The sequence below is a fragment of the Oratosquilla oratoria genome, chromosome 22, assembly GCF_046742065.1.
Source record: "Oratosquilla oratoria isolate Oo_2021 chromosome 22, ASM4674206v1, whole genome shotgun sequence".
Classification (NCBI taxonomy): domain Eukaryota; kingdom Metazoa; phylum Arthropoda; class Malacostraca; order Stomatopoda; family Squillidae; genus Oratosquilla; species Oratosquilla oratoria.
This window is the reverse complement of record NC_134798.1, coordinates 49,330,733-49,356,511: the sequence shown is the minus strand read 5'-3', so window position 1 is coordinate 49,356,511 and position 25,779 is coordinate 49,330,733. Positions and strand designations below refer to the sequence as shown.

Genomic DNA, 25,779 nt, shown 5'->3' with positions numbered 1-25,779 from the left:
AATGACACCCACAAAGCATCATGTGTCTTTGTGAAGGTATGCGTTGAGGGGAGACTGGCTCTCTCACAGAACGCGTCCCTCCCATTGGTTACACCGTTTGTCGCACTTACACTTCACACTATTGGGTTTATATGAGGTCTGGGATTGGGGTAAATTTCATATCACTTCCCAATCACGTTCTGCTTGGTATCAACTCTTGTCCTGGACTGCGTGACCAGGGATTCGACGTCGCTCCGAACGCCTAGTGAACTTTGACCTCTCGTTGCCAAAGGTTGGGAGGTACAACTTCATCTTAACTGATGTGAAAATGTTGCACAATACATGGAAATTAGAGGTGGGTAAAATACCTGCAACAATACTCAAAACGTAGAAGTCACCAAGAGGTCAATAAAAAGATTAATAATGAAAATGATATATCGGCAACTCGACATTCCTTAGAGTCAACTATACTTGGTCTCATGGCGTCGAGCCTCTTACAGATTTTTTTTATATAATGTTTTCGTATATATAAATAAAAATGATAGGCCACTCTATCTAATTGGAAAAGTAGATTTGTATAATTTGTTATGCATTCTTTTCATTTTATAACACAGATTTCTTACAGCTTGATATGTTTAATTGCTGTATTTTTAATCTTAATGCGAATTATACAGCTATCAATCCACTAAATTACCTGAGGCCGTAAACACTAATGTCTATATTAATTTGTAATAATATCTAATTTACTTTAAAAAATTACTCTGTCGGGATTTATTCCCAATTTTTATGTACTACTAGCTTAGTGAGGGATACCTGACTCCATGAGTAATACCATCCAAATCTGCGTTCACTCATAACTGTTCTGACTTCCCTCTCCCCCCCTTTTTTGTTTTTGTCCTTCAGAAGTTTAGTTTAGTATAACAATGTTTGATGTTACAAATTGGTTTCCACCTTTGTTTTGCTAGTCATATGCCTCAAGTGGGGTCCTAGAACAGTTATGATTTTACCATAATACAAGCCTGGTGAATCAGGGCACCAGGCAATGAGGTAATTGGACTTTATCCTCGTTCTCCTTGTTGTTTTACTCATACGAGTACCGGTCCCCTGTACCCTACTTCTGGTGCTTCAGGTTATAATGTATTACTTCCTAGTGCTCATACAAAGTGCCCCCTCCGTCCTGAGATTCAGGTAAAATTTTATAATTAATTAATAGGTGACCCTAGCTGCAATGTAGCATTCACTATAACAACATGTTGATACAGCTGTAGAATACTGTAGTATATCATTAATGGTACTACTCTGATATAGTACTCAATCATACTGTTTTGTTACAATTTAACATTATTTTGCTGTTCCTTTGCTTAATGCAATGTTCCTTATTGTGATAGTGCTCAATTTTTGGTCTCAATATCCTATGTGTTACGAACATTTTAGTAATATTAGCAAAGCTATAGCAATGTTTATGTGTCATATGTGTACTGACTGGCATTACTCATGATTGTCTCTGGTCCCCTTAACCCCATACGTATGTTGTCTGTGTGACTTAGTGTAGAATGACAATCTAATGAGGACCACAATGGAAATAAGCGTACATGCTTTTTGTGTTATCCTCGGCAATTTGCAACTACTATTTCGAACTATGTGTTCTTGTCATTATCTGCACTTCATGTATATTGGTCCCTTGCCAAATAAAGTCTATCTATCTATTCAACCATTCTGTTGTGATCGGAGTAGGCTATGTATGCTGTACGTTCTCAGACGACGCGGTCCACGCTATGTAACCGCTGAGCCTGTGAACCTGTGAACGGACATACATATCAGCAGGATTGTGGCAGAGACATACAGACTGCTACACACTATTAAAGTAACGTTCCACTATAAAAGGGGGGGGGGGCAACCTCCGGCCCGCCACCCTTCTAGGCATTATTATTGCAATCCGGCCCGCGGAACTCCCAGCAAAAAGAGAGAAATAATTAAGTAAATAATGTTTTCAAATAAATACATTTGATTATTGAATTACTTTATATTTCGTTCGTAACAGTAGTAATAGTAGTAGTAGTAGCAGTAGTAGTAGTAATAGTAGTAGTAGTACGAAAATAAAACATGAAAACTGTAATAATATGGAGTAGTAGTAGTAGTATGTACAAATTTAAGCTAGATCAGATTAGAGAAGTACTAGAAAAGCTAAAGTTTACACTAAATTATGCTAAACTTTTAATGGGGAATTTTAAATTTGCAAACAAATTTATTTGAATATGAAATGTTAGAATTTGAATATTTGATTAAATACAGTCAACAAATTAACTTTATTTACTAACCATGATTGTCTTGTCTGACATATCAAACTGGCTTCACTGGAAGAGATGGAAGGTTCGAGAAAAAAAAAAAACATTCGGCAGTTGTTGGAAATGTTGGATATATTAAGTCAACTTTCAACATTATTGTTCTTGAGAATATTCTGTCGTCAGCAATCGTCAAATTCCATTCTTCAAATCGAGTTCAAAGTCAACTGCCATATTCATCACTCGTCAACCGTGTATCAACGAATTCAAGCTTCAAATCCAGTTCAAGTCGTCATTTGTCAACTCAAATTTTCACAAACCCTCTGTGTGGTGTCTCCAGTTCGTTCAGGTCGGACAATCGTGTAATTAAAATCTGCCAAACAACATCCGCTAGCAGATACTGTTTTGGCAACTATGCCCATCGCTGCACGGTCTATGATCCTACCACTGCCAGAGCAGCCAGAGTCAGACACTAGCGGTCAGTGTCCGCTAGACTTTCAGATAGATACAAGGTACGTAAGCCTTTTGGTCAGTACAGATCAATTACAGTTATTATAAAAAATCAATTACAACTACTAAAATGATGTAGCTACTAATTAATTATATTTAAATTAGATGACGTACATTAACAATCAATCCACCATTATTTTGCTTATTCATTGTTGATATACCTCATTTTCTTCTTTTTCAGCTCATCATGTCTGCGACCCAGCGTGTTAAGAAGAGGAAAGTGGACCTCGAGCATCGGACCTTCAATCCTGAGTGGGAGAAGTACTTCTTTATTAAGTGCTTTGGACAGACCCAGTGCCTCACATGCTTGAAGACTGTGGCTGTCCTAAAAGAGTACAACGTGTGCCGCCACTAGGAGACAGAGCACCAATCGTCAAACTTTGCGCCGCTGCTTGCCGCCGAGAGGAAGGGACGCCATCGTTAGACTATCAGGCAACCTGTAGAAACAAACTTCGCTCTTCCGCAAGCAGAATACTGAGGCCGAAAGGCGACGCGCGCCAGTTATGAAGTCTCCCGCATATTTGCACGCCGAATGAAGTCATTCGCGGAAGGGGACTTCATCAAGGAATGCCTCCTCGCTGTAGCGGACTCCGTCTGTCCCGCACCGTTCGTCGCCGCATCGAGGATATGTCGGACAACGTGCACGACTCACTCAAAAACACGCAGCTCGAACTTAGTCGCCCTTTCCCTCACTCTGGATGAGAGCACCGACACAAAGGACACGGCCCAGCTGGCCGTTTTCATCCGCGGCGTTACCACTGACCTCCAGGTGTGTGAGGAATTACTCCAGCTTGTCCCGCTGCGCGGCACCCCACTGGGCAAGACTTCTGCGACGCCATGTTGATCAGCACTCCCTGGACCTCTCCCGTCTTGTATGCGTGACGACCGACGATGCCCCGGCGATGGCTGGGGAGAAGAAGGGCGCCGCTTCACTGCTAGTGCGCCACTGTGAAGCCGCCGGGTACACTCAGGCCAATAACATGATGCGCTGCATCATCCACCAAGGGTCCCTGTGCGCCATGTCTGCAAACCTCGTTGATGTCATGTCTGTCGTGGTAAAGGTCATTAAATCCATCCTCTCCAGCAGCCTTAACCACCATCAGTTCCAGGTACTGACGGGCGAGGTGAACGTGCACTACAACGACCTGCTCTACTTCAGTGAGGTACGCTGGCTGAGTCGTGGGGCCATGCTGTCTCGTTCGTGCGACCTACAGCAGGAGATTTGAATCTTCCTACGTCAGAAGAACCTTCCCTACGCTGATCAATTCTCTGATCCGCGGTGTAGCTCGCCTGGCCCTGCTCACCGACATCGCGGCGCACGTGAGCGCCCTCAACATGATGCTGCATGGCAAAGATATTCTCGTGACAGATCATGTACGCGCATATCACTGCCTTCGAGGTTAAGCTGCGCTTGTGGAAGGCTCAGTTGGCTTCTGGTCAGTTTGTGCATTTTCCTCGCCTTGCTGCTTGCGCCCCTCACGACGTGGACCTGTACACTTGAGATAGTGTCGTCACCTCTCTGCGTGAGGAATTTGCTTCCCGTTTTGCAGGAATCAGGGTGCTGGCTGCGGACTTGAAGCTTTTCACTGCTCCCTTTGAATTCCCCGTGGAAGATGCCCCTGCCTCCCTGCAGATGGAGTTGGTGGAGTTGTAGTGCACCGATGAAATGAAGACGAAGTTCCGCACCTCTTCTCCGTTGTCCTTCTTCCGCGACACCGTCCTCCCTTCTAACAAATTTCAAAAATTCATTGCGCATGTTTAATGTATTGTGGCCATGTTCGGCAGCACCTACTGTTGCGAACAGCTCTTCTCCAAAATGAAGTAAGCGAAGTCTCACCTTCGCTCCCAACTCTCAGACCGCCACCTCAATGACATTCTTCTGTTGTCTACCTCAACTATCGTGCCAGACATGGAAATACTTCTTTATGACAAAGAGCACCAGCAGTCTCATAGATTTGTAGGGTGTTCAATGCAATTCTTGTATAATTTTTTCATTGTATTCAATGTATTGTACAAAATAGAGTAATTCTGGGGATTTCGTTTTTCACTCCGGCTCGTGGCCTCCATCCAAAAGTCTCATCTGGCCCTCACTCTGAAACGGTTGCCCGTCCCTACACTATATGGATGAAGGGATGATGAAAAAAACTCAACGAGACCCTGATTCGTTTAAAACTGGAATACGTCAGTAGTATAGTCCCCACACGGAATGAAAGATGTAAGGAAGATCGAGAGAATACAAAGGGCAGCAACCAAACTGATCCACAGCCTAGAAGATAAATCATACGAGGAGAGACTAAAAGCAGTAGGTCTGTCAACTTTGAAGGAGCGAAGGGAAAGAGGTGATATGAGTATAGTGTTCAGGTCATTAATGGGGATATATTGCACTGACAGAAGAGATCTGATTAAAGATGGGAGGATTTTAAGAAATGATGGAAGTAAATTAAGACCACATGCCTAAAAGATGTGCAGAAATACTGTTTTCCATATATATGCATTAATATGTGGTGATATAGCCCAAGCTCTATATAGCTTAGGTGATATAGCCCAAGCTCAAACAATGCAAATCTAAATGTGATCATTGGAAATAAAGGATATAGATTAAGTTAACATAAAAATGAAGGAGACTACAAGAGACACTTCCATGTCCATTACCACCTGTCATCTCCATCCATAGTTGTCTAACCGTTTCTTGAAACAACCGATAGTTTCAGAGCTCACTACTACATGGTTACTAAGTTTATTGCATTCGTTGACCATCCTATTACTAAACAAGTTCTCACCCATTTCCATCTTAAATATAAATGTGTCCAATTTAAATTCATTACTGTAACAAGTCCTGCTCTGTTGTCTTAATATGATTACCTTGTTTGCGTCCTTGTCAAAGCCTTTAATCCACTTGAACACCTCTATTAGATCACCCCCGCAGTCTGCGTCTTTCCAGAGAGCGTAAGTTAAATTGCCTAAGCCTCTCCTCGTAAGATAAATTTCTGAGCTCATGTATCAATTTGGTCATTCTCCTCTGTACTGATTCTAGTGAATCGATGCCCATTCTATAGGACGAAGACCAAAACTGTACCGCATAGTCAAGCATGGGTCTAACCGTAACCGTCCTAGCAATGAAACCTAATGATCTGTTAGCTTTATTACTGGCTCTAATGTACGGTTTCCTGGATTAAGGTCGGGACTCATTAGAACTCCCTCGCACTCACTTTTCTCTAAAAACGTGTTATCTAAGCTATATCTGCTTGCGGGGTTGTGTAGCCCTACGTTTAACACACTGCACTTTGAGATATTGAAGTACATTTGCCATTTCACCGACCATGTGAGTAATTTGTTAAGATCCTCCTGCAGAATCTCGGCATCTTCTCCTAACCTAATTGGCGTCCTATTTTAGTGTCGTCCGCAAACTTACTAACATTACTATTAATCCCACTGTCCAAGTTGTTTATATACATAATGAGCGATAAAAAACCCAAAACCAAACTCTGGGGAACTCCACTAGAAACACTCCCCAGTTTGGATTTTACACCGTTTATAGTGATCCGCTGTATTCTGTCACTGATCCAAGTTCTAATCCAAACACTTTTACTACTATGCCTTGGGCTTTGACTTTATTTAGAAGTCTTGGTGGGGCGCCTTGTTGAACGCTTTGCTAAAGTTAAGGTAAATAACATCGTAAATATCATTGTAATCCGACGCCTTGCATACTTTAGTGTAAAAAGTCAGCAGATTATCACACACGACTTACCCTTGGAGATACCATGCTGTGAGTCACAAATCAAAATCTCTCTCGATATGATCTGATTCTATTAGCTATTATGGATTCAAGCATTTTACCTATAACTGATGTCAGATTGGCCTGTAGTTGTATATAGACGATTTATCTCCCTTTTAGAAAACAGGAACGTTGCCTGCTCCTAGCTCTGGTATTACCAATGCATGGTATTGTTTTGTGTATTTTTTCCTTTAATTTCAGAAACTAATTCCAGTTATTCATGGTTAATTTTGGTAAAATGCATGTTTATGCATTTGCTTTATTTAAAAATACATTCCAATGTACTGAAATGTGTCAGGACACTAAGATCATGCCTTTATACCTATGAGCAAAGTTATTGCAAATCTCATATTTTGAGAGGCCAACTAAAATCAAAGATGGCGACTATGACATGGTGATAGCATTGGTTACCTATCTTAGAATTAATATAGATATCATGGACCACAACTGTACCAAATTTCATGTTTTTGTGAAGTGCACAATCCTGACAAATTGTGGTCCTTCACCGCTGCACTAAATGTCTATTCTCCATTTTTTACCATACCTATCCTCAACTTTATGTAGTTCCAACTTACTATATCCTTTAATTCCAGTCATCATATCTAGACTTGAATTCATGTATTGTTCCACTAGGGGCTATTTCACCCCCCCCCCCCATGTTATTTATGTATCTGTATAGAAAACTGCATATCTTCATATACTTTAGACAATTGGCCTTTTTAAAATTGTTCTCATGACTTCTAACCCTTTCATCCATAACCAAATCACTTGTCTATACAACCTATCCTCTTTTGTAACCTGACTAATGTCATAGCTCCTCTTTCTCTTAGGTCTTTAAAGTACCCAGTGCTTTTGGTCTTTTCGCATAATTATGGTTTATTATCTGTCAGGCTGGGGACCAGTGTTGGTTGCTGTCCTATCATGCCAGCATTCACAATCTCTTAGAATCCATTCATCACCTCAATCGTTTCTTCCTCTTCTTTTACCAATTTCATATTAGCACGTCCTTCTTGTACCATATTCTTCATAAAGAAATTAGATTTATACCTTTTTTCTTGGGTGAGGGGTCAATAATACAAGAATTCTTATAAACCTATATCTTTGATAAATCATATCACATAGTATAATACATATTGTCTAAACAGGCCCAAAGAAGATTTTTTTTTTTTTTTTTTTTTTTTTTTTATAAAATTTACACAAGGCAAACTAACATTCTACCAAAATTTACACAAGACAAATTAACATTCTACCACTTTCTTCACAATGGTGACTGGATCAGGTTGATAATAATGGTTAGTTTTGGCGGTGAAAGCAATCACAATTGACAACAAAGATTACAATGTTGATATTATATAATCCTAACAATTGGACCCACTGAAATTTTACATGCTCTGTAAGAGACATGCTGGCTTGTAGGCTGGGCCAACTCAGCATCAAAGTCACTGCGGCCGACATTAGAGACAGGCCTCTTTTGTGTTCTCTCTTTCTCCCCGTTTTCTTTTTTTTTTCTTTCAAAGTGAACAGCACAATCTTTATTCACACCAAGCGTGTCACAGCCTATTGAAAACAGTTGGCATAGTAAGGGCTGCCCACTTTTGATAACCTTCGAAAGTGATCACCATCAGACAATACACTTCCCAACCAATTCTGAAACTGAACTGCACACCAACTACACACTTTGTTCCCTGGTTGAACAGCAATGAGACTGCGAGTACGGGTTATACACAAACATTTTTGTAGCACTCATGGCGTTACTTCAATTACATTTTTCAAAATATTTTGATATGATTGAACTCAGCAACGTTACAAGTCGTATCACTACAACAGTGTTATCAGATCCACCTTCCCATGTCCTAATGTGCTTACGTTTACAAAAATTTTCAACCTTAGTCGTCCAAAGCTCTCCAAAACAAATGCCTTCAACTTGACCAATCATTCTGCAGAACTTGAATTTCAATTTCGGTGAGCTTCAATCCCAGATAAGGTCGTCTCCAACAGTACCGAGACCATATCAACACTTCTATGCAGTCTACAAATGCAGCTGGTGCATGGGTTCTCAGAGTTGGTGGCGTGTATACAATATTACTCGATATGGAATTTGCCACATGGCTAATTGTGCATGAGATCTTTGAAGAAGCGAATAAGCCCTTCCCCTGAACCAGATGAGGCCGCACCTTTTCCTCGAAGTCCTGGGAGCACCCCGACTTCCTCTTTAAGATGTGTCAACATTTCCACCCTCTTTTCCCATTTGGGCTTCTTCTGCAACTTCTCAGACTCGATCATGAGGTCGATGTACTCCTTCGTGGACAGTGGGTTGGGTTTGAGGGCAATGGCCTCCAACTTCTCCACGTGTTGTTGAGCTTCTCGTATGAGCTGGAGGAGTTTCTTCCCTAGGTTTTCCATGTCCGTTTCGATGGCGGCGATTACTTGTTGTTTGCTCTGCTTCCCAGACTTGGCTTTCTCATAGCGGTCCAGGAGTTCCTGGACAGTCCTCTTCTCTTTCACATAAATTGTCTCAAAGCGAAATCCCATGTTCTTGTGAACATCCCAGTGACAATTGGAGGAGCAGATACGACAAGTGCCGTCAGTCATGGCCCAACAGTTCATCTTGTTGCTGTCTTCTGGGATGTAACAAGGGTAGTGGCACGTCATGTTACACTTGATGCAGTTCGTGACGTGTTCTCTCTTATTTAAGTCAATCTTGTTTATTTTGGGGACTTCGATCTCCTCCTCATAGTCCTTGCTGCCAGTCATGTCGTCATCGAGACGCGCCATCATGTCCCTCTCCTGCTCCAGGTTAGCCAATTTGCCCAAACCCAGATGAATCTGGTTCTGAAGACCTACAACGCACAGTTGCAGCCGATTCCTCTCTTCCAGAACGTCTTTGGTCATTTGAAGACTGACTGGGGACGTTTTTCCTAGCTTGATGAAGAAGTTGTTCATACTACGAATGCCCATTTCCCAGAAAAGTTTGCTGATGTAGCCAGAATCTTCGTCGTCAGAATCAGAGTCTTCGTCGGAATCTGACCCGTGGACATTGTTGTCGGCATACACGGCACTGTTGTTGAACTTGTAGAAGCCCTCGTATTCCACTTTAGCTTCCTTAAGGGCCTCCAGGACTGGGGGATTCTTGGCATCAGCAAAGGTGGCCATAACGTAGATGTTGCTCTTCACATTCTTCCCAAACATCGAGGAGAGGCCGTCGAAGACGTACCTCTGCGTTAGTCTTGCAGTAAACGAAATGCGTGGCGAAGCAGATGCCGTCAACTTCAGCGATGCCGCAGTTCTCCAGGAAGGTCTGCAGCTGTCGCACAATTTCCCGATCTCGCTGGATCCCGCGGGTGTCCCCGAATTCCGGGCTGTCGATCAGGATGCAGTTGTGGGAGGAGGGCATCCCCGGCTGGTGATAGAAGATGTAGGCCGTGATGAAGTCCGTCTGGCTCTCGGCCGGGGACCTATTGGGAGAATCGGATTCGTCGATGAGGATGAACCGGAAGTTGTCTCTGAAGTCCACCCCCGAAGATGTAGTTGACCACTGCATTGATTAGAGTCGTCTTGCCTGTTCCAGTAGTCCCCACAAAAAGGATGACCTTACTGGTTCGTTTGGTTGGATGTCCAAGAGACAGCTTTTGTAATTTGTGTTTGTCGTCCCTGTGATCCGTCCTCATTTCCAACTTTAGAATTCAAGTCCTTCAATTTTTCCACTGGGCACAGTGTACTCTTGGCAAACCCTCTCCTTCAGGTCTGAGGCAAGAGACCTTGATGCCCATAAAAGACGATGAATACCTGAATAAGTTTAATACGCAAACAAGTAATACTCTCCTACATGAACAATTGAAACTAAGGAAAGAACCGGAGAGAATCAAATGAGTGAACAAAATATACTCGCTTTCATGTCGTCAGTTGACATCAGAAACTCAAGGAGATAATTGGATAGAATAAAATTAAGCAGCAATAATAAGGTCCAGGTGGGGTCTCTTTCAAGGGATCATAATATTAATTTGGATCATTTCTCCCACACCGAATACGAACTCAACAAGAAGATGCCAAAGCCAAAAATTTTGATGGTAGGACGGAAGAGGAAAAAGAGTTTTTTTTTTTCAATTTGTCAATCAGATGAAGAAATTGTTAAAAAAAAAAAAAAGTAAGGCAGTATTGCAAAGGAAACACCACTCTTGGAGTAGCATATGCTAAAGTTAATGGCTTACTACTTCACAGTCGACTTGTGTGGAAATTGGAGCATGTTGGAGGACTGAGGCAAACTGCTAGAATGGATGGAAAAAAAATTAAGGAAAGATACGTGAAGACCGTAGTAAAAAAGGTCAAGATGGATAGGAGTAACGAGCGGAGTACCACAAGGTTCAGTGCTTGAGCCAATAATGTTTCTTGTCTATGTCAGTGATATGATGGAAAGAACAAGCTATGCCAACATCTTTGCAGGTGATGCAAAAATCACGAGAAAAGTGAAAATAAGGAGGACGGTAGACTATTGCTAAATTATCTAGACACTATTTTTTTACGGAACCAAGAAAGAGAAATGAAGTTTAATAAAAAAAAAAAAAAAAAAAAAAATGCAAGGTACTAGGAATGGGCAGTGGTGGCAAAAGACCATCCTTAAAGAACTCCTTGGAAAGTGAACCCATTACCAAAGCAAAAGAGGAGAAAGATTTGGGAGTGTTGATAAAAGACGAGATTGTGGGAGAGACATACGGATTACTGCAGAAGATCAACATGGCGTTTCACTCTGTGGATGAAGAGATGAAGGGAAAACTCATCGAAATCCTGATTTGTCCAAGACTGGAATATGCATCAGTTGTGTGATTTCCACACAGAGTGAAGGATATAAGCAAGATCGAGAGCATACAAAGGGCAGCAACCAAACTGGTCTCCAGCCTGACAGATAAACTATACGAGAAAAGACTAAGAACACTGGGCCTACCAACTTTGAAAAATCATATGCGTCAGTAGTATGGTCTCCACAGGGTGAAGGATATCAAGATCGAGAAAATATAAAGGGTAGCAACCAGATTGGTCCCCAGCATAACAGATAAACCCTCAAGTGATTGACAATGAGTGGAGGAGCCTTGATTGTACTAAAATCCCTGATGAGATCAGAAACTCGAGATCTGATATGGTGAGTTTTTATTTGAAACCAAAGCCATATTTCCACTGTGACGATAAAAACAAATTTGGGAACATTGCCACATTAGCTCTATATATTCTCTCCATACCAACCTCTAATGCTGATGCTGAGAGAACATTTTCCAAGCTGAATAATGTAAAAACGAAAACCAGAAACTCCCTCTCATGTCAGTCAATCTCTTCATTGATATATATTTCAGAGGAAGTAAATATGATGGGTGGCTGTTATAAGTACAAGCCATCAGACTTTCTGTTAGAAATTGTAAAATAACTATGTTGTAATTTTGTACTTTTAAATGTTGTTATCATAGGCCTGTTGTTATAAACTTGTATGGTTATTTCCCATTGTTATGAACTTGTATGGTTAATTCCTATTGTTATAAACTTGTATGGTTAATTTTGGGGTAGAATTACAATGTACTCATTAAAATGCGTTATGAGATAATAAAGAACTTCTATTGTATATCCACGAAACTATCAAATATGTTATTATAAACAACACCGTAAACAATAACGTTAATTCCTCTGCATTTAAGATATCCAACATTTCCTTAGTTACCCATGCAAACTGACAAAGAAAATGGCATGACGTCATAGCTTACAACTGTGCACTGAGTGGTCCGACAACTTGACCAATCAGAGCAAAGCACGGATAGTCAAAACCAAAGACTATATACGAAAGACTGGAAGGGACGGAAAAGTGTATAAATAGCCTAACTGATTACTCATGAGTTTAGTTACTTCAATCAACGCTAGAGATTGCTGTGCTTCATTCGGAAAGGATTAGCGGGCTTTTTGAATCGTCTGCATGTTTACATTTCAGCCATCTGTCACTTGGAACACAAGGTTAGTTCAAACGGTCCAAAAGTTCTCATCCTGAATTCATGTACCATCGGTTTCCTAAAGAACCACAAAGGTAAGTGTATATTATACTGCCAACATTAAGTATTATAGACATATAAGTGTCATTTTATTGATTAAGTAAAAATGTAAATCAACATTCTCTTCTTTTTGATAGATGTTCAAAGTGGATACAAGTAACCGGTATATCAACATTAAGAAAGAAAACACCTACACAATTAAATAAAAGTCAAAGGATATGTAGCCATCATTTTTCTCAACGGCAATATGCATCATCAACCCGTTTGTGCCCCAATGCATACCCAGATCAAAATTTGCCTGGTGATTCAATGCAGTTTTATATATACATTATCATAAGATTACAATAATTAACATTGGTAAGAAGTAATGATTTTCATTATGCATTCTATTATCTATCACATCCAGCACACCCAGATGAGCCAGAAATAACCAGTATGGATGCAGGTAAGTGCTTGATCAATGTGAAAATAGTATAGCACAGTTCTGAGATTAATTGAAATTACTTTATTTTATTAGCACATTGCATTTGAAACAAAACATTGCTTGTCTCTATATATTATATATTTCTGTATTACTTTAAAGTTGAACATTATTTAGAATATTCTTTCATTGCCATTAGCTAATTTTTGTATTTGCACAAAACATATTTCAACTTGAAATTACAAACTAAATTCTGAGCATAGATACCTTACATACATTATCTGTTTATAACAGTACAAAACATCACATATATTATTTTACAGATATTGACCTGCACTTGGATACTGCAAGTACTTTGCATCACCAGCAAATTGAAATGGAAATCTTGTCAAGTTCATTGGATGAGAACTTTGGTTAGTACTGACCATTTATTAGCATTGCATAATTCTATAAGAGATGGCCTGTAAATCATAAAAAAGTAAGCAACATATGTCAAATTGCAACAACAGATATTAGTACCACAATTGAGTCCACAGTTATATAGATGTTTTATAGACCTGTTTCACACTCTTGGCATATATGTGATAATGTGATAAGAATAGAAATTGTTCTGGTAGGTGCTGGGGGATGGCATACACTCATCAACACTCCTCTCAGGTAGAGAGAGATTGCTGGAGTTTTGGATGTAGTCTAAGGAAGATAAAGTCATCTCTTATAAAATTACTTAGTAATATTTAATAAACATATATGAATGAAGTTATAACTCAGTTTTAGATTTATTCCACATGCTCTCTTACATGAATGTGAGTTGGATGCAATGTGTCATGGGGGTATTGGAGATGTAGCCCCCATCAACCTGTAGGATATATTCTAATTAGAGTATTTCACATTCCACAAATATTTCTTCATAATGAGCTGTTAATGTGAAAGATGCCAAAGTAATAAAGAAAATGCTGCTGATTGGCATATAATGTAGATCATGTAGATTGTCTGGCGCTGACATTGGCATATGCAGTATAATGACATAAATTCACCAATTAACAGGTACTTTGAGAACATCTACAGCATTGCATTTTTCCTCATCAGCTCAACAATCGGTAAATGGTAGGTATATCCACATTCTTTATTCCACATATTTATTTCCTATTAAAGTCATATTATTTATTATCAAAATCAAGTACGTTTTTCTGCTACCAACATGTGCACTTGGAAAAAATGGATACTTTAGGTAAAAGTTACCAAGAGGACGGCATTTACCTCAATCAAAGTCCCCTAACTCCAACTTACAATCATTGGGAATTGAGTCCTCTCAGTAATTTTTAAAATAATTTATTTACAAGAGTACTATACATTATTTACAAAATTTCTTATTAGTTTTTAATGTTTGGCCATTGAAATTACAGCAGATACATCACAAGCAAGACATGTTTTGGAGCAAGTTAGAGAAGTCTTGTCCTGTTCTGGTAAAGAACAAATTTGCTATTTCCCTTTCTTTAAAGTATGAAACTATGCATTTTATATCATTACTATCATATTGCTGTTTTGCTAACATCAACAAATACTACCATAGTGCATTTAGGAAAGGGATATATATTTTTTTCATTTTTTGCAGGTGAGATGTCAGACAAAACTGTATTTGCAGATACTGTGGAAGAGGAAGTAGAGGAAGTCATATCCAACACTGGTAGGTGAAAACTCATATTTAATATAATGCTAGTCGTAAACAAAAGAAAATTAAAGTATAATATTATTTCTTAAGTAAGAATGATTGTGTTTACTAAATGTACTTGCAAAATATTTAATCCAATTAAAAAGGCACTATCAGTGCCTCATTATAATGGTCTTTCATCATTGAATAGATAAAGATTGCTGCCAAACAAAAGTTGGGAAGGTGATCCTCAAAATTATTCTGCAACCCCTCTTACCTCAAATGCTAATAAGAGTAAGTAAAATCATAGTTCAGTATGGTAGTGTTGATATTTCTTTACTTTCTCTTTATTTCTCATTACCTACAAAGTTAATATCTACTAGTCTGTATAGATGTTCTTTAATACTTCATACTTCTCACAAAAGCATTTTTCTTGTATTTGCATCCCCCCAACCTGTAAGGAAATAACATATATTTTCTTATTAAGCAAAACATTGAAATATACTGTTTGCAATTACTTATATGTAAAACACTACTCTTCACAATCACAGATGTAGTACTTTATCTGTTTTTATTTATGAAGGCATGTTAAGCTTTGGTAAATGTTTTAGCCATGCACGTTTTTGCTTTTTATTTTTACTGAATAGGTTTGCTTTATTATGTGTCATTCTATTATTGATAATGATTATTTTATTTGCACAATTATTTCATTTACAATGCATGAATTTCTGCTCTCTGGACTGGTGCTTATACAAGTGTATAATTAATTTTCAAATATGTGACCATGCATGATTCATTTTACGTTTATTATAGATATGATGTTATCATTTAATTTATGCTTTGTTTTTGTTTTTTGTTAAGTTGTTGTTTTGTTTGCTTGCTTTTGCATGACTTGCTCTTTGATATATGTTGGTTGTTTTAATTTTCTGTGCTCTGTTCTCTTGTATCTTTGCAAGTTAGAGGTAATAAACCTTTATGTTAAGTTTTAAATATGTGTTCTTTGGAATTAATAAAATTATGAAATAAAACCTAAGCTTTCATTTGCCCATATTACCACATATGATACCCATGAAGACTAATGATAAAGAAATTCAAATGTACATAAATCAAATAAGAGAATTATATATATATATATTATGTGTGTGTGTGTGTATGTATATGTATATATATATATATATGTATATGTGTATATAATATATATATACATATATATGTGTGTGTATGTATGTATATATATATATATATATATATGTGTGTGTGTGTATATATATGTATATAATATATATATACATATATATGTGTGTGTGTGTATATATATAATTTTTTCTTTATATTTTATGAAAATTTCAGAGGTATGAAAAATATTATACAAATGAGATATTGTCAAATGTCAAGTATGTGAAAGCAAATACTATTTTCACAGTAATGGTTACAATTGAAGTAAAAAAAAAGTATTGAGCTAAAACAATAATCATATACAAGGCCGAAAATATCAATCAATATATAATTTTAAAAATATATAAAATACAATAAAATGGCAACAATAGCTATCGCTTCGATTTTTAATTTTTCAACCGCTCAATAGATGGCGTTGAAACCACAGTAATCTAGCGGTGTTTGGCATCAATTCTGGCTACATATTTTTGCTATACACCTTACGAACCCTTCCTGTCTTTCTTATATAGTCTTTGGTCAAAACACGGCATTCTAGCAGCCCTGATTGGGAGGCAACATGAGTTGGAGGAGACCTCACTGCTGTCAACATCAGGTGAAATGATCCCTCGTGACCCTACTTTTACGACACTTTCTCGTAGTAAAAGTTGATTTTTGCTAATCGTATTCACTATGTGGCATACAATCATGTGTGTGAAAATAATACAAATCGTATGATAATTACCCAAGATACATGACACTGAAACTTTTAAATCCCTTTTTCTCAGAATGAGAAAAATATGCTTTTAAAAAATTCACCAAAAAAAGAGAAACATTTAGAGCTTGAAAATTCTCATAGTTATACAATTTGGGTCTGTGTACATCATGTAGTTTTGCTTTTTTTATAAAGTGCAAAGTTAAGCCTCGGGAGCGTTTAATTGACGAAAAATACGGACGTCATAACAAAAGTATGTACACATATTTGCGACAGCAATTTCTTGCGACGTATAGACAATTTTAACAAAAATAAAACTACAGGGTGTTTATGTTATTTAAGTATTACCATGCAAAAGCTGGGGTCTCTGGGACAAATATTACAATTTTCATTTACTTATGAAGTCTTAACATCGGTGTGACGTCATAACGTTATGACGTCATAACACAACAAGTTCCTTTTTTAGTAAAATATCAGCGTCTAGATTTTAAACAAAACCTGAAAGTTTGAACAAAAAATATTGGGAATTTTTTTTTTTCACAAATATTTTTTACTTCACTGTTGAGCCTCCCCTTAATCATGAGAAAATCACATTTGATATATGCACACATTATCTATATAATGTATGATACACATGCCCATACACATATATATGCCCTTATTTAGCAAACCATGTTTTATATTTACTATTTCCATACTTTAGTTCCATCCTTACGGACCAGTCACGTATTCACCCTGTTGTCTATTGGCACCGTACTGTGAATGGTCAGGTCTAGATTCCATACTCGCCAGTAGATGACGTCACGTTTTTGTTTTTATCACTTCGGGCAATGTCGGGTATTTTCGGAAGTTTCCGAAGTCCGATGTGACGGAAGACATTCAGAGGCCCAAATAAAACGCAATATTAGACTTCAAGCTTCTTTTATGGAAGAAAATTAAAATATCAAAACTTTATAACATTTTTTCACGTGGAATGATGAATTATATAATATATAAATATATTACTATTACTGGGTGGACGTTTTTTACATTAAAAAAAGTTTGAACTGCTAGGAAAAGACAAGAGACTTGAATTTTTTTTTTTATAGAAAAATTGTCTTATTTTTATTTACAGCAGAACAATATTAAAATACATGTATGTGGAAAATCTCAATATTAAAATACATGTATGTGGAAAATCACTTATTCTTATGTACAGCAGCACAATTAAAATACATGTAGGCCTATACATGTAGGTGGAAAATCTCTACTGGTAAAAACACTTTATTCTTATTTGCAGCACAATTCTCAATCATTCCTACATTGAGGGCAAGTGTAAGTGTCATCTGTGCACATTTCCCTGACATCATGCACAGACAGATTTATACAGTTGTTATGATACCATTGTTTACAAGAGCTGCACTCTATCATCAGTTTTCCAGGACGATAGACATGACACTTACAATATTTGGTGATAGTTTCATACCTCTCATTTTGTGGCAATCTAGCTTTATTGAGTTTTTTATGTGGAAACATGGTGAAATCTCCCTTTTCAAGACATACTACAAGGTGTTCCCTCATTTTACTAACATCAAATGTTACTGACAAAGGATCAATGCCTTCACACACAGCACAGGAACTGATGACGTATACATCCTTGCATATGATCCCGTGACGTCATCTACTAGCGACTATGGAATCTAGACCAGGGCTGCCATTCACGGAATTTCCCTTGCTATCCACGGATGAACCTGACGAGTGATGACGTACACGGATAAAGTGTGACGTCACGATTCCCTGAACGGAAAACACGGAAATTATTTATATTTTGCAATTCAACGAGTTGTACGTGATTTCAAGTTTGTAAATATTTTTTAGCTTGTTTTATTTTATGTTAGGTTCACATTTAAGCATTATAACAAAATGAATTGACGTTGATTTAGTTAACTTCGCGGCTGATATGAACTCACTGGTTCAGTCTGTCACTAATTCTTCATTTGGTAAGTCTAGTTTTATGGCATTTAGACGGTGTTTGTAGATTTAAACGGACATTACATCAAATATACTTAGGTCATGCGGTTGGTAACTTGTTCACTAGTGTGGGCAAATACCGCTAATTTCAATACCGGAATTAACGGTAAACAACAATGCCGTCACCGGAATTACCGGTAATTTACCGGTAAAAGACTCGTGAGGTAGTAATGACGTCCCAAGTTCGAGTCGCCTTTATGACTTAAATCTAAACAAATTTCATCCTACTATGGTGTGTAGTCACAACTCAAGTTTTGTAACGTCGTCACTATAAAAATCCTGCGCTCCGAGTCGTTACTCCAACTCGTGGGCGGGGAGTAGGGAGGGGGTGCGTGTAAGGTCACAGCATTACCTCCTCTCCCTCAGTGCATAGGCCTACGCACCAATCCCCCCCTCCCCCTCTCACACTCCACTTCCGTCTCTATGTAAGTGCAATTTCATACAAAGAATATATTTTTCACATAGAAACACAATTTCATAAAAGAAAAATAATTACATGCATCATTTTTACACATTACACAAAAATTCATTTCCAAAATCACCCATTTTTCATTTAGTCAGGACAAAGGTTTTTTTTTGTACAATTGAGGTTTTAAAGGTTTTGTGTGAGATGAATTGACATATGTAGGTCATTTTCATGTTTGTTTTTTTTACCAAGTTCCTCTTATATTAGGCTCAGGAACACATAATCTCAACCCTTTGAATTTCTGTCAAAGTTTTTTCAATTGTTCATAGTTGTCATTTTTTATATTGGAATTACGTTAATTTTGTATTAGCAGGACTCTACGATCCCTATATTTATATTATAGTACTTTTAAATGGACAAAAAACACACGCATATATTTTATTTTAATTTTTTATTCTGTGTATCCATTTGGATACATGCCCACCGGAATCGCCAGCGCGCGCCACCTCCACCAATCTAGGGTAAGGCTCGCAAATATTAGTTACTTAAGACTACGCGAATAATAATTACATGCGTATCACTAAAATAATATGATTTTTGAATAACACGTTACCTTGCGTCGTAGAGGCCACTTCAATGGGCACAGTGTTAATCCACCAGAATCTTTGATCGTCTCTGCCCGCTTGTTCTTGTCTCTGCTTTCCTTGAGTCTGTTGTGTTAAACTGTATTCCCTGCCCCAACCCATAGCTTATATATATATCCTTGTCAGTCATCACTCGTGCGAGTCTGATAAGTGTATTTGTGAACTTGTTTGTGATTAACTCCAATACAAGTACAGTACAAATAGATTGTAACATGCAGATGGTGTCTTTCATGAGCAACTGCGTACATTTTTGTAAATATGCATATATTAATAAACATTAAATATAAAGTTAAATATGAAGATCTGGTAAGTGTGGAAACAGTGTCTCTCCACTCTCCCCGTTCTGTGAGCTTTCATGTCCGTTCTACAAACTTTACAACGTGCCTTATTTCCATCCTCTTTCACTTCCGCTAACTATTTTTTAAACAGGGGATCCTTTAACCAGGCAGACTGAAAAGTTTTCGAGTAGTTTGACCACCTCTTCATTTCTAGATCACATAGGCTGACTAATCGAATACGTACATTTTGCACTGAACCTCTGCGGGCCGAGATGCGAACAAAACGATCTAGCACGTCTGTTAATTTTCATATTCGAATACGTACATTTCGTACTGTGCATCTGTGGGCCGAGAAGGGAGAGCGACGCGCGCGACGTGGTTGAATCGGTGTGGCCTTCGTATCACTCGCCCAAAACGTGTGGTCATTCCATCAGGGGGCATGTCTGGCGAGGAGGGCCTTGATGGAGGGGGGCTCGAATGCAGGGTGGTGTGGTCGAAGTCAGATGCCTGGCGAGGTGGGGTCGGTTGAGTATGGAGCTGTGGAGACATAAGGTTGGGTGAGAATTGTTGCATTGCATGGTAGAGTGGGGGCGTAGGGTGGGGAGGATCTTGCGGGGTGCCGGGAACAGTTGTAGAAGGATGTGGTTGCGGGGTGGGAGAAGGAGAATGGTTCGCTGTCGTGTGCGTGTGATCTGTGTATGGTGAAGAGTCAGGGGCAGGAGGGGAGTGTTGGTTTGGAAGGGAGAGTGTTTCGGGGGGTGAGGAATGACTTGGTTCGGTGGTGAGGATGGGGTTAGGACCATGTTGTAAGATGTATTGTAGTGGCCCTGGAGGGGAGTGTTGGTTTGGAAGGGAGAGTGTTTCGGGGGGTGAGGAATGACTTGGTTCGGTGGTGAGGATGGGGTTAGGACCATGCTGTAAGAGGTATTGTAGTGGCCCTGGAGGTTTGGTAGGGGGATTGATGGGGAGATGGGCCGGCTTGAGCCTGTCGATGGAGACGCTATCCGGTTTGGCACCTCGGTTGATCACGAAGTACTTTGGTGATCTGCTGAGGACTCGGAAGGGGCCGTCGTATGGGCGCTGAAGAGGAGCTCGTGTGGAGTCTTTCCTGACGAAGACGTAGTCACTTGTAGACAGGGCCGGGGGAAGGTGCTCCGGCTGTGGTTGTGGTGGACGAGGGGGTGTTGGACGGGTGTTGGCGAATGTGTCCTTGATGAGTTGGAGGAGGGCGTGACGATCCGGATCGCCGACGGCAGGCGTGGCAATTTCCCCAGGGAGGCGAAGGTTCTCAGCGTAAAGTAGCTGCGATGGGGAAATGTCATTGTCGACCTTAGGTGTGACGCGGATCGTGAGAAGCACCAGGGGAAGGGCGTCGACCCAGTCGCATGAGGGTTGTGCCTTCAGCGGCTCCTTCAGTTGGCGGTGGAACCGTTCCACGAGTCCATTGGCTTGGGGGTGGTAAGCGGTGGTCCGGTTACGTTTGGTGCCAAGGAACTTGAGGAGGCTGGACCATAGGTCAGATTCGAACTGGGAGCCCCTATCGGTGACAATGATGTGAGGTGCGCCGAATCTGGATACCCATCCAGAGAGGAAAGCACGGGCGGTCGTCTCGGCGGATATATCCGGAAGGGGGATCGCTTCTGGCCACCTGGTGTACCTGTCGATACACGTAAGGAGGTAACGCATGCCGCGAGAAGGCGGAAGGGGGCCCACAATGTCCACATGAACTGACTGGAAACGTGCCGTTGGTGCAGGAAAACGCTGGAGTGGTGCGTGGACGTGGCGCGTAACCTTGGCCGTCTGGCAGGGGAGGCAGGTCCGGGTCCATTGTCTGACATCCTTGTTGATGCCTGGCCAGACGACTCGATCCGTGATGAGGCGTTGTGTCGCGCGGATGCCCGGATGACTGTGGTCATGGAAGGAGGAGAAGACGTCCTTACGGTGACAGGCGGGGATGTACGGACGGGGTTTGCCTGTGGAGATGTCACACCACAATGGTACGGGGTTGTTGGGAAGCTGTCTTAGCTGTAGGGACGAGGTGTCGTGCATACGTAGGAGGCGGAGTTCACCGTCGTTGTTCTGAGATGCGGCGATGCGTGCGTAGTCTATGTTGTGGTTAGGGAGGATGCTGGAGGTGATTCTAGACAAGGCATCGGCTACCTGGTTATCCTCTCCCTTGATGTATTCAATGCGAGTATCAAATTGGGAGAGGAAGGACAGCTGCCGGGAGACTCTTGGGGAGTGATGGTCGGAGACTCTGTCTAGGGCATGGGCGAGTGGCTTGTGGTCTGTAAGGATAACGAAAGGCCGGCCTTCCAGGAAGTAAAGGAAGTGCTTGACAGCCGAGACTATGGCTAGCAGTTCCCTGTCAAAGGCGCTGTAGCGAATTTGAGGAGGGTCCAGACGTTTGGAGAAAAAGGCGATAGGCTGGAGCTGGCCGTTGATCTTCTGTTGGAGGACGGCGCCAATTGCTGTGGAGGAGGCATCAGTGGTAAGGAATGTGGGTGCGTGAGCTACTGGGTAGGACAAGCGGGCGGCTTCAGCGATTGCCGCCTTGGCTTGTTCGAATGCCTGGGTCGCTTCGGAAGACCATCTCACAGGTTTGAGCGACCGCTTGGAATGGTTCTTGGTGAGGTCGTTCAAGGGAGCGAGTTTTGCAGCTGCGTTGGGGATGAATCTGTGGTAATAATTGACGATTCCTAGGAATCGTCGGAGCATCTTGATGGTTGTTGGCTGTGGGAAATCTTGGATTGTGTCTACTTTCTGAGGGAGAGGATACAGACCTGCTGTTGAGATGCGGTGTCCGAGGAAGTCGAGAGATGAAACTCCGAGGAGACACTTGGACGGATGTACCCGGAGGCCATAATCTTGGAGGCGGCGGAAGAGGAGGCGGAGGTGTTGGTCGTGTTGGTCGTGGGTATCGGAGGCTACGAGGATGTCGTCGATGTAAACGGTGATGAAGTCGAAGTCTCTGAGGGCATGGTCTATGAACCTCTGGAACGTCTGGGCGGCATTCCGGAGGCCAAAGGCCATCATCTTCCACTCGAAGAGGCCGAACGGAGTGGCTATGGCTGTCTTCTGGACGTCTTCCGGCGCTACAGGGATTTGATGAAACGCCCTGACCAGGTCAATTTTGGAGAAGACCTGCTTCCCGTGAAGCTTGAAGTGGAAGTCTTGAGCGTGAGGGATGGGGTAGCGGTCGGGCTTCGTGATGCGGTTAAGTTGACGGTAGTCACCGCAAGCCCGCCATTGGTTGGGCGGTGGGGGTGGCTTGGGAACCATGTGGAGTGGTGATGCCCAAGCACTCTCCGATGGTTGGATGATGTCCTGGTCTAGGAGTTCTTGGAACTCCTGTTTGGCAGCGGCCAACTTCTCTGGGGAAAGTCGTCGAGGCTTGCTGTGTACTAGCGGTCCAGATGTCTGGATGTGGTGCATGATGTTGTGAGGGGTGGTGGTGGTGTTGGTCTTGTCTGGCGATGTTAGCTGGGGAAACTCCTGCAGGATGCGTACATAATCGCCAGCGGACTGGAGGGACGATATCTGGTGGGATTTGGCGTTAGTGGTGGTTCCCGGTATGCTTGTCGTGCCGTGGTACAAGCAGTTATTCTTGGCGTTTACTACCATATTGTAATGCTGGAGGAAGTCGTAGCCAAGAATGGGGTGCTGGACCGCTGCTATGACGAATGTCCAAGGGAACTTGACATCGTGGAGGTCCAGGACGCTGTGGTGGCTGCTGTACGTTGCAATGGGCGTACCGTTGGCTGCAAGCAGGTCGTAGGATGGCCACCGTGTACCGTGGTTGGGTTCTTCCGTCGGGGGTATGATGCTGACGGCTGAGCCCGTGTCTACCAGGAAAGAGAGGCCAGAGTGGCGATCACGCACTGAGAGGAGGGTGTGAGTATGGTTAGCGGGGGTAGGAGTGCTTACCGACCCCCGCGTTTGGCGTTTCCCTGCGACCAGCTGCATGGTTGTGTGCATCTGAGCGCCTTGGCTCCGAAGCGGGTATGGTACCAACAGGAGGCAGTATCCTGTCGTGGAGCGGGGCTAGGTGGTGGTTGAGGGGGGGTTCCCTTCTCGGCAAGCAACTGGTTGAGCAAGGTCTTCATGTCGGCGACTTCCTGCCGTAGTTGCTGCATACTTTGGTCACTGGCACTATATGACATGGGAATGTTTTCACTCACAGCACTATGGTCGGTAACACCTGGGTTGTCACTACACTTCGCGCGAACACTATGCACTGGTTTGTGTACCGAGGTATGTCGCTGGAACAACCTATCTGCTATTTCGCAGTATTGTTCGTCGTCCTTATCGCCGGCTAAAGCTTCCAGGTGTAAGTGGAGGGCGTCCGGCATCTTGGAGAGGTGAATGGAGCGGAGGAGTTCCTTGGGCAATGCCACCTTTGCACGGGTGTTGAGGTTGGCCATACGGGTGTATAGCTGTGAGGGGGTGGTGTCGCCGAGTTCGCTCTGCTGGATATCTCGGTAGAGCTGGTCGTCAGGCCTGGCGCATAGCTTCCGTAAGGCAGTCTTGAGGGCGGCACACTTGCCTTCTTCCGGAGGAGAAGAGACGGCGTTACGGACAAGGGCGATGACGTCCGTTGGTAGAGCGGCGATGTACGCGCCGAAGGCTTGGTGGTCTGGAACGTCACCTTGAGTGGCTAAATAGGCTTCTGTGTGAAGTAGCCAGCTCTCCAAGTCACGGGAGAAACTGGGAAGTTTCACTTGTGAATTTTCCATAATCCTGGTTGTCTTTCACCGGGGTCACCAATTTGTTGTGGTTTGGTTCGAACAAGCCAGGGAAAATGAAATTCACTTTGGTCTCTTATTCTAATCTCTTTGGTAAAACCACAAGTAATAGCCACTGGTTAGTGGATCTGATCAGTCGTAGCTGGACGGTGAGCCTAACGTCAGAGGCGGTGGCGGCTGATGACGGCGAGGCTCGATGGAACTGCTCCAAGACTGGACGAGATGTTGTTGCTGCTGCCGTGGCTATTACCATTCTGTCCTGACTAGCCGCCGCTGCCCTATTTAAGGGTCGCTCGCGGCTCAGCGTAGTTGGCAAGAGAGGTCGCTAGCCGCTCGAGAACCATTTGCTGGCTCCTGATTGGCTAGCTCATATTCACCTCTTGCCAACTATGGGAAGTGTGTGACCGCCTGTGGCTGCGTCACTACAGCTCCAACATTTTGTGGCATTAATTTGTGTGAATTTTGGCATTTTTTGGCAACGCTAATGCCCAATTTGGCAATTATTTTGGCAATAGAATAATATATATATATATATATATATATATATATATATATATATATATATATATATATATATAGAGAGAGAGAGAGAGTGGAGTAGTTACTTGAAAATGGAAGAATATTCTTCTACTTCATCTCTATGAAAACCAAGAATTTTTATCAATGTAAAACCAATAAATTGGAAATAAGTAACTACATACCAGTAATATAAAAATAAGGGATAAAGTCTAGACATGTGTCCAGACACATTTTTTGAAAATGATTAAGTCATGGGCAGGAGGAAGTACAGAAACAGGTACAAAACTAAACAAGTTTTTTTATTTCAGGAATTAGGCAATTTCTCCATCAATATGAAACCTCTTACCATCTTCATCCACATCAAAACTAGGTTATTCATATATACTAACATAAAAAATCTGTATAAATAAAGTTTGATTCCTTCCATTATCCAGCAAAATTTTCAAAGACATCTTATCTCAAAAGACAATGGAACAAAAATTGACCCATACTATTTCATATTTTAACTAAATATATAATAGAAAATAAAAGTTTGATTCCTTCTATTAACCAGCAAAATTTATCAAGACATTTCATATGACACCTACTAAAATTGACTCATTAGGCCAGTCAATAGGGGGTTGAATAAGGAAAAAAAATAAGGAAAGTTGCAATATGCTTTTTTTTTTCTTC

The 25,779-nt window shown here is 41.2% G+C and overlaps 1 pseudogene; it reads right to left on the bottom strand.

Moving 5' to 3' along the window:
- Nucleotides 1-7,735: 7,735 nt before the first annotated feature.
- LOC143037562 (uncharacterized) lies at nucleotides 7,736-10,229 on the bottom strand (annotated as a pseudogene).
- Nucleotides 10,230-25,779: the final 15,550 nt, after the last annotated feature.